The sequence below is a fragment of the Gavialis gangeticus genome, unplaced genomic scaffold, assembly GCF_001723915.1.
Source record: "Gavialis gangeticus isolate Ggan-Ray unplaced genomic scaffold, GavGan_comp1, whole genome shotgun sequence".
In the NCBI taxonomy this organism is placed as follows: Eukaryota; Metazoa; Chordata; order Crocodylia; family Gavialidae; genus Gavialis; species Gavialis gangeticus.
In genome coordinates, this window is record NW_017728993.1 from 47,207,925 (window position 1) to 47,217,278 (window position 9,354).

The window sequence follows — 9,354 nt, forward strand, 5'->3', positions numbered from 1 at the left end:
TGGCTGGGAGTCGCATATTTTGAGCTGCTGCAGTGAGGCCCATATGCCCCACAGGCCACACCAACACAAGCCATGGGCACCCCCTGCACACACACACAGCCCTCCCCTCCTCTACTGTGAAAGTGCTTAGGCCCCAACCCTCAACTTCCTGGCTGCAGCCTCCACCCTCCCCTCAACCCCCAGCTGTGAGCTAACCCTAGCAGCACAGGCTGCACCATGCTGCCTTGCCCCCGGAGCATGGGCAGGAAGCAGAAGCCCAACAGGGGAGAAGGAGCCTGGAGACCCTGGCAACATCAACTGGGTGAAATCTCAGGGGCTGCAAATCAACCCCTCAAGGGACACATATAGCCCCTGCAATACAATTAGATATTTTACTCTTTCAAGTAACCACCACACCACTGATCCAATTTATTCAAATTCCAGACAGGATGACAAGAATTGCCTTCCTCGGTCTCAGCATCAAAGACTCCTGCAAAATAGCGGTAACTACCACAGATGTTTTTGCATTACTGCACATTATCAAATTAACTAATGCTAACCATATTTGTGTATGTAGTGACAAGAAAAAACTGTTAAAGCTACCTTGCAATACAAGGCTTTCATATAATTTTGATAATTTTTTTTTAATAAATTCTTAAGTTACAGAAATTTGACAAATTTACGAAAAATGATGTATGCATTACAAAAAGCCTCTTACATCTATCCCTATAGGAATAGCTCCTCTAAGAGTGGGTCTGGCTGTACATTATGATAAACTGGCCTTATTCCCCACTGCTTCCACAGATGGATAAACAGTGTGATTTAAATTAACGCGACTGCACCACATCTAAATGGGACTATAATCCTCACAGTGGGGGAGGCATATTTTGATTAGAGGACTTCCTTTAAAGATGAACTGCAACTTCCTTTATATTAATTCACATGTATGAAACCTCTTTCTACAGTATGCAAAAATCTGACAAGTCGCACAGGAATCTCAAGAGTAGATGAGCTTAGTTTTTCCTTTAAAAGTGACATTCAGTGTTATATAATTGTGACTAAGCCTATTACATCTAAACCAGACAAAATTATAGTTGTACTGTTAGACAAACTACTGCAATTATATTTTAAAGATCAAGTGTTAGCAACAGTTCGTATTTCATCTGAATTACAGCTTTTTCTGTATTCAAATTTAAAATTATTTTTAAGAGAATTCCAACTATTAGTCACATAAGAGCTTCTACTACTTAGAGGCATGCCACTCAAATTTTTCATCCTTTTGGAGTAGGGATGATGATGGAAGAAGTCAGAAGTTTGATACTGAGAACAGTACTGTTGTACCAAAGGGTGTCACAGGAAAGCAAATGACCCCCACAATTCTCATAAAGATTTGACACTTAAAACTACAGCAATATAGAAGTTTAACTGCTCTTATGCCGTTTAAAAAATTAGCCAATAAAACCCACAAGAGCTACATTTTAAATCTCCATGACCCTAGGCCAGTATAAAGTATATTTAATTTTTTTTTTTTTTTAATTTTTTTTTTTTTTTAATTTTTTTTTTTTTTTAATTTTTTTTTTTTTTTAATTTTTTTTTTTTTTTAATTTTTTTTTTTTTTTAATTTTTTTTTTTTTTTAATTTTTTTTTTTTTTTAATTTTTTTTTTTTTTTAATTTTTTTTTTTTTTTAACATCCAGGCTTAAAGCTTTAAGATCGGAGACTGAAAATTTGGTATGAAGCCAGAATAAACAACTCATAAATTTGCAACAAAGCTAAAACTGAGGGAATTTAGGCATTTGACATTATACAATCCAGTAGATTCAGAAATCTAAAAATTTAAACAAACCATTATGACCATGTCTGCCTTTGTACCAATACACTTAAAATTTATCAATTTAGGAACCACTTGACAATTAGCATTAGCTGAAGAGATACTGTTACAAGACAGCATTGCCCTAGGCATCTGGATGTAACAGTACTTTAATTAAATGTCTAAATTCAGGTAGATTCCAGTTTGACCACTACTGTGACAGACATGCAGATTATCATTAAAAATGCAACAGATCAGATCTTTCTATTCTATTAATAAATTAAGCCACTTAGGGCATGTCTATACCACTTCTTTGCTGTGCCCAGGAGTGCAACTTTGAAGCATTCCCACCCATTTGCTCCCAGTGTGAGTAAACAAAATCCAGGAAATGAGTCTATGTAGCTGCCTTAGAGAATCCCTGAGCACACACCAACAAGCAGGTCAGTAAGAGATCAGTGCTTGGCATGTGGTTTAAAACTGCTCTAAGGCAGTTTCATTGCCTCATTTGCAAAAGCTGGAGAATGCTGACAGGGACCAAGTGGCCAGGACATGCTTCACAGCAGTACCCAAAGTGTGGTGTAGTCTGCCTTTGATCTGAATCCTGGGGGCTGGTTCATGGAACAAAAGTTTAAATTTGGCAAAGCCCGCAGATCTATATAGCTCTATAAAGAGGGGCAGAGCTTCACCTGCAGGGATCATCTTCTACTACTATGGTTTTAGTTATCCTAAATTAAAACAGGTTTATGATTTGGAAAGAAGAGCTGCAATTAAACTTTTAGACTTTTTTCTTTACTTCTGTAAGTAAACTGAACACTAATTAGTGTCATGCATCTTTTTAAAAAAATGTAAAAAATTGTACAGTGTCGCAGGACACTCCCGTGCCCTGCTCCTAGGGAGTTATGAACTTAAGGGGGGGAGGTGTGTCGCAGGGCACTGAAGTGCCTGCTCCTAGGGAAAGGTACAGGTGCCAGTTGCCGGGGCAACCACAGTCAGTCAGCTGACCGGAAGGGGGTAGGGCCTGGCCTATATAAACAGCCCAGGCTGAGGCCAAGCAGGCAGTTCCCCACTAACATTTAAGGGAGAAGGAGCTCTGCTGGAGAATGCAGCCTAGAGCAGCTTGATGGCCTGAACAGCTTTGGCTTGAGGATACTGGGAGGAGAAGGCCCAGGTAGGGGATTTGATTGATAAGTAGCCAGAGAGCTTAGAGTTTACATTTAGCCAGGTGGCTTAGTTCTTGAGTTGTAGCCACTTGTCTTATGGTTTTGCTTTGTTGTTACACCGGAGGACTGGGTGAGGCTAATAGGGGTTAGAGGAGGCCTCATTAGGGGCTCCACAACGGTGTGGGGACCCTGTGCCAGAGAGGGCACTGCATCTAGGGGTGCACTGACCCCAGAGTCCTGAGAAGGGGCACAGTGCATTGGGGGCCAGGTATGGCTGAGGCCGCCTGAGCCATATAGGAATCGTAGGCCTGAGGAGGGGATTTGGGGGCCAGGCACAGCTATGGCCACCTGAGCCCCAGGGAGGGCGCACACAGGAGTAGGAACCCCAGGGAGGGCGCGCACAGGAGTAGGAGCCCCAGGGAGGGGAATTTGGGAGCCAGGCACAGCTATGGCCACCTGAGCCTCGACTGCAGGAATCGCGAGAGAAGCTAGGGAGTGTTCGTGGGGTGCGGGTAACTGCGAGAAGCCCCAGAGGTGAGGGGGGGGCAGCAAGAAGCCCCAGAGGCAAGCCAGGGGGCACCCACGAGGGCACCAAGAGAAGGGATTCTCACAAGACAACATCTGGTACATCTGAGAGGTTTGGGGCGTGGTATCAGGGGTGGTAGGAGCCACGCGCAGCCCTTAAGGCGGGAGTGCACAGTCACCTTTAGACAGGGCACCAATTGGAGTATGTCAGGGGTACCGTGTCCAAGGGGGCAAAAGGCAGCCTCCCTTAATACTTTTGTCATCAAAGATGTGGCGGGCGAGAATGAGGGTGCATGGACACCCACTTGGCATGGTAGGGGTGCTAGGAGAGATCACGGCCGCTCCTGGGACCCCGCCCTGTGACATACAGAGTAAGAATGGTTTCCCTCGGTGGCCTGGATGAAACTTAATGGAAGCTTAAACATAGCAAAAACAAACTTAAAGCCAGGAATAGTACAAATAAATATACTAAGAAAAACTTGGTTAAGCTTTCCATATCACACTCTTCAATCGAACACACTTATTTATTTGACAAAAAGAAAAAGATCTTAAGCATGTCAGGCTCACTCAACACAAAATTACTAAGGTGCTATACATTCTCAGAGAAACCTTTGCTCAGATTACTTTGAAGTTACAGACAAGTATTGAATAGAATAGTACTTGAAACTAGTCATCAAGAGAGGGGGAAGCAGGCCAATTCTTGTTCTACGAGATTAAACTAACCCCTTAATTTACACAAGAGAATCCCAAAATCCAGGTTTCAAGACAAGCTAGTCCTTATTTTAAGACTGCAAGTATTTCTTATTTGTAATATTTTGAGGGGGAAAAAATTTCAACTCAAAGTTTTGGGAAGTTTCAGTGTAGCTGTCAAAGTGAATCAGTGTTGTTAACAGAATACACAAAAATATTCAATACACTAGCACTGCTCATCACAAAGACATAGCAAAGCTTTTAAACAAAACAGAAATAAAACTACACAGAACATGCTTATAAAATATGCAAAAGTTACTAATAGCACTTCACGTATGAATCAATTAAAGCTGAAATCTAGTTTAAACAGTCTCTTCCTAAAGCTCTGAGCCACGCTTAGTTTACAAGTAACTTGTTAAAAGCATTTTTATGAAGCTAGATGTATTTATCAGAATAAAAAGTGCCATGTTATTCTACTTGATCTATACTTGTTAGAAGTACCTGTGCACTTCCCTGAAAAGTCAAGCTCAAAAGACAGCACAAAACTAATATGCATTAAGCATTTCACCCAAATTGTATTAAAAAAGCAACTAGTAGGATATTGTGATCAAACATTATTTTCTTGCTGTTGACTATCCTAATCAAGATAGTAGCAGATCATCTCCACAGGAAAATCACCAATCAAACATTACAGCAAGGTTCATAGGCTTTTCTGTCATCAAGTAAAACGTCACAGTGATTTACCTCCAACTATCTGTGCAAAGAGATCTTTGAATAAGTTCTTTGGCTGTACAAAATAAATATATTAAAACAAAAAAAATTACTGATGATCTGGCAACTGATTAAAACAAAATCATTCCTGCCCCTCGCTTCCAATGACTAACATAGCCAATTGTCTTTCAAAAGAAAGAGCATAGCCAAGCATAACTTCTCGTAAGTCATTTTAAAAAGTGAAAGTCATAGTTTATTGCCAATACATGCTTTAAACAAAACAGACATGATCTCAGCTGCTTTCCATTACTGTGCAGCAAAGAATTAAAAGCTTCTAAGAAAGAGGGGCATGAAAGAAATGTTAAGGAAAAATATGCTAAGAAATAATCCTATCACAATTTATATTTCAACTGGGAGAAATAGTAGTTTGCTAAAACAGGTGGAAAGGCACCACTACTTCTCAACCTACCAATACTTCTCTATATATTAAACACCGTTACAAAATTCAGCTGGAAGCAATTTTAAAAAAGGTGATGCTTCTCTAATCTGCCTGCACTCCTGGCTGGATACGGAGACAGAGGTATTATTTCAGTTTTGTAACAGGGCACTAAATGTACTTGATAAAAAGGTCCCAGTCTAAAGACGGGAAATAAGATCGTCATAGACCTGTTCCCCAAGGCATCTACCTTAGGGAGAATGAGAGCCCAATTCAGGACTTCTCCTACACTCCACAGATGGAGAAAAAAATAGGGATAACTTTGTGGGGAGAAATAAACAATTAAGGCTTTAGGCTGCCCATAGGTAGTTACTACAGAACTACCCAGAAAGCAGTCAAGGCTTTCCCCGAGTGGTTCCTAACCAGCTACTGGAAACTGCCTTTGGCACTAACAGTTCTCTGTCCAACTTGTTCCCTCTGCACATAGCCTTTACTCATCAGTGACCTGGGGAGCTGAATCAGTTACTCCTTCTTTTGTAACAGTAAACCATAAAAACAAGATGCCTTATTTATTGTTCCATGCAGGACATACAAACCAGCTGTCACATTTCTGCCTCCTATTCAACCTTTGCTCATCTCTGGAATATCCTAGGAGGAGACAGGGCAGGGAGGTGACCAGAGCTCAAAGCTAATATCTTGCTGAAAATGGCGGGTTGAGGCTACCTCCCTTTTCCTTACACTATGACAACACATGTATGAGGGGAAAAAAAAAAAGACACAAGAAAAAAACCTGGGCAGGATGAATTGCAGCAGAATGTTATGCAAGCAGAGTGGCTTGTACTGAAGCTGTGTACACATTACAGTTAAATATAGGAAGAAAACCTTCCAGCAGCCTTGTAGGGAACTACCACCAGGCTGTCATTAAAAAATCAGGTTTAAAACAGCCTACTAAAGATATTTCATTACATAAAACATTAATGCCATTTAAATTATGCTGTATTATAAAACCCAACAAGCTGTTCATCTTTTTTGTCAGAACTTCTTTTCCCCTACTGAAGAGTCTGGAAAGCTAGTATGTAAAAGGGGAAGAAAGTCAGTGCTGCAGGAAATCTGCTCTTTGCAAGAAAGATCCTGCCTGAAAGAAGATTTATGTATACCCTGTATAAAATGGAGTTTGATTTAATATACTGCTCTTTAATCACCTATTATAACCTCATGCTACATGCAATATGCCCTATACTATATACACTCACATACCACATGTACCTTTTCCCCAAAAGAATCAGCCTCCCAATAATTAGTTGCATTTCTTAAGTGGGGAAGCTGATTTTTATGCCCCCTCCCCGCAAAAAAGTATCCCCATTTTGATTCCTGCTTGCAGCAGTAGTGGCATGCTTATTCAGGTAGCTGAGGGAGTCAATTGACTTGAATGTTCACTGTATTTGGTAGGGGGGGGAACAACAGGAACATGAGGTATATAGGCAAATACAGTAACACCGACAATTATCAAATTAAGCTATCTTTCATCCAACAACTAACATACTGCTTTGTTCCAGTCAAAACAAAAATATCCATGACAACCTTAAAGCTAAGCAGGATTGGTTTGTTATTATTTAAATATTTTTTTTTCCATTTAAGTCCTATGAATACCACTGCCACAACTAGGTATGTCATCTGACATTTCTTAATTAGAAACCCAAGCCACAAACTGTATGAAATTTTCATTGTTAAAAACATTAGAAATCTTGTCTATACCCAAGTAAACAAAATTATGGACCTTTTGATAAGGCACCTTTATGAACATTTGAAAGTTTACTAGCAGACAGGAGGTGCCAAAATTTAACACTTCCAAAAAAAATTAACTCTTTAATTTAAGAAAGAATACGCCCTTAGTTTCTAAGATTCAAGAGAGCGAGTGGTTTAGATTTCCTTTTACTGAAAACCTGTCTCGGTTCTTAATGAGGGGACATAGATCTCATCAGCTAGGAGGAGGGGGGAAAAAAGGGAACAAACTGGTGTTGCCAGATGCCTTTGAAAAAAAACGTCCTTGGGTATTTATACACGTGCTGAGCATTGTATGTATCAGCAACCCCATACTGGAAAATGATGGCAAGGCACTTTAACTAAAGCCCGTTCAAGCACAACGCTGGAGTCTACTGGAGTACAATAATTACCACACTCCAGCAGATTTAATCAAGTCTTCTCCGATGCGTTGTAGTTACAGCATGGTGGAGCAGCCTCAGTGTACATAGATAGGCACCCCTTAAAACTAAGCAGCTTCCAGAGGACTTTGCTGTCTGATTAAATGCTTTAAGGAACTTCCATTCCACACCTGGTCAGGCCGCAGTTGGAGTACTGTGTCCAGTTCTGGGCGCCGCACTTCAAGAGGGATGTGGACAACATGGAGAGGGTTCAGAGGAGGACCACTCGCATGATCAGGGGGCAGCAGGGCAGGCCCTACGAGGAGAGGCTACAGGACCTGAACCTGTTCAGCCTCCAAAAGAGAAGGCTGAGGGGGGATCTTGTGGCCTGTTACAAACTAGTCAGGTGGGATCACCAGGCACTGGGGAAGTCCCTGTTCCCCCGAGCACTGCCAGGAGTGACCAGGAATAACGGTTACAAGCTGGCAGAGGGAAGATTTAGGCTAGATATCAGGAGGCGCTATTTCACGGTCAGGGCGGCTAGGATCTGAAACCAACTTCCAAGAGAAGTGGTGCTGGCTCCTACCCTGGGGGTCTTTAAGAGGAGGTTAGATGGCCACCTTGCTGGGGTCATTTGACCCCAGTACTCTTTCCTGCCATGACAGGGGTCGGACTAGACGATCTACTCAGGTCCCTTCCAACCCTAGAAACTATGAAACCTTTCACTTTAAGGAAAGTTACTGCAAGAATTAACCTCTCTATTACATACTGAAGATGCCACAGACTATTATTCCTTCTACCACTCAACAACAGAGCAGTCAGGCATCCTCTAAATTTGGCTTCCATCTCCAGCACTAACACTTTCTAATTGGGCTGTATCTTCTTAATAGTTCAGATGTGTTGCAGAATGTTAGGACATCAATAGCTGCATCTGGTCTACATTAAAATTTGGTTTGTTACTAGGAACGTTGAAAAGGTGTCTAGTTCATTTTGCAGGGCATTGCTTTTGTTACTTAGAAACTGTTTTTCTCTGTTCTGAAGTGTTCCATCCTGAAGTGAAGAAACTAAAATGTACTAGAATTATATCATCTTGTTCTGAAAATGAACATGGAGGTAAAAATTCTGGCTGTGAAACATTAAAAACACACTCAATTTAATTAGTTGGGAATAGTTTATTTCCTATTATGCTAATACTTTCTATTACTCAATTGGTTATTAATCATTTACATTGTATTTTGGAATTTAAAGAATCGAGGTAATAAGTGCTCAGTAAAGTGAAAAAAATCCCTTTGATTAAAAATAGAAAAACACCCTTAAAAAAATTTTCAAATCAGAATCCATTTGCTTTGTTTCTTATAAAGTCAGTTTATCTCAATAGTTTTCTATATTTATTGTAAATCCTAGCTATTTTTTTTCCTTGACATTTGGAGGTAAAGGCTGAATTGAGAGCTACATGGATCATGGGATTACTGGCGTTTACAATATGCCAGCATTGCTATATGTGAAGGTGTTTCCGAAACTAACAGCAAAATGGCTGCCCATGCTGTATGTTTATGACAAAGTGAGAAACTACACAGCAGCAGGGAGCACCAATGACAGCAGAGTCATAAACAATGGGTACATTTAACAATATGGAGAAGTGATGTGGTCCAGTAAAACACAAGATGGGTTTTATTTAGAAATTGCCATTAGTCTCCAAAACATCCTAGTATAAAAACGTCATTTGATGGCTTAACTCTTCATCATATTTTAAATGCCCTGTTAAGGATTAAGAACAAATAAGAGTCATCATAGAAGTTCAGGCTTTTCTATTCACAAAAAATTAAATTCATTATGTATTTTGTTTCTGCTTGTAAGGAGCTATTCACACTGTTTTTGATTTTTTTTTTTTTTTTTTTTTTTT

General features: G+C 40.3%; 1 protein-coding gene across 2 annotated transcripts in view; it reads right to left on the reverse strand.

The window, feature by feature from the left end:
* Nucleotides 1-9,354, reverse strand: part of CDC14A (cell division cycle 14A) — a 203,199-nt gene that overhangs the window by 147,871 nt on the left and 45,974 nt on the right. The gene's annotated exons all lie outside the window — the stretch shown is intronic.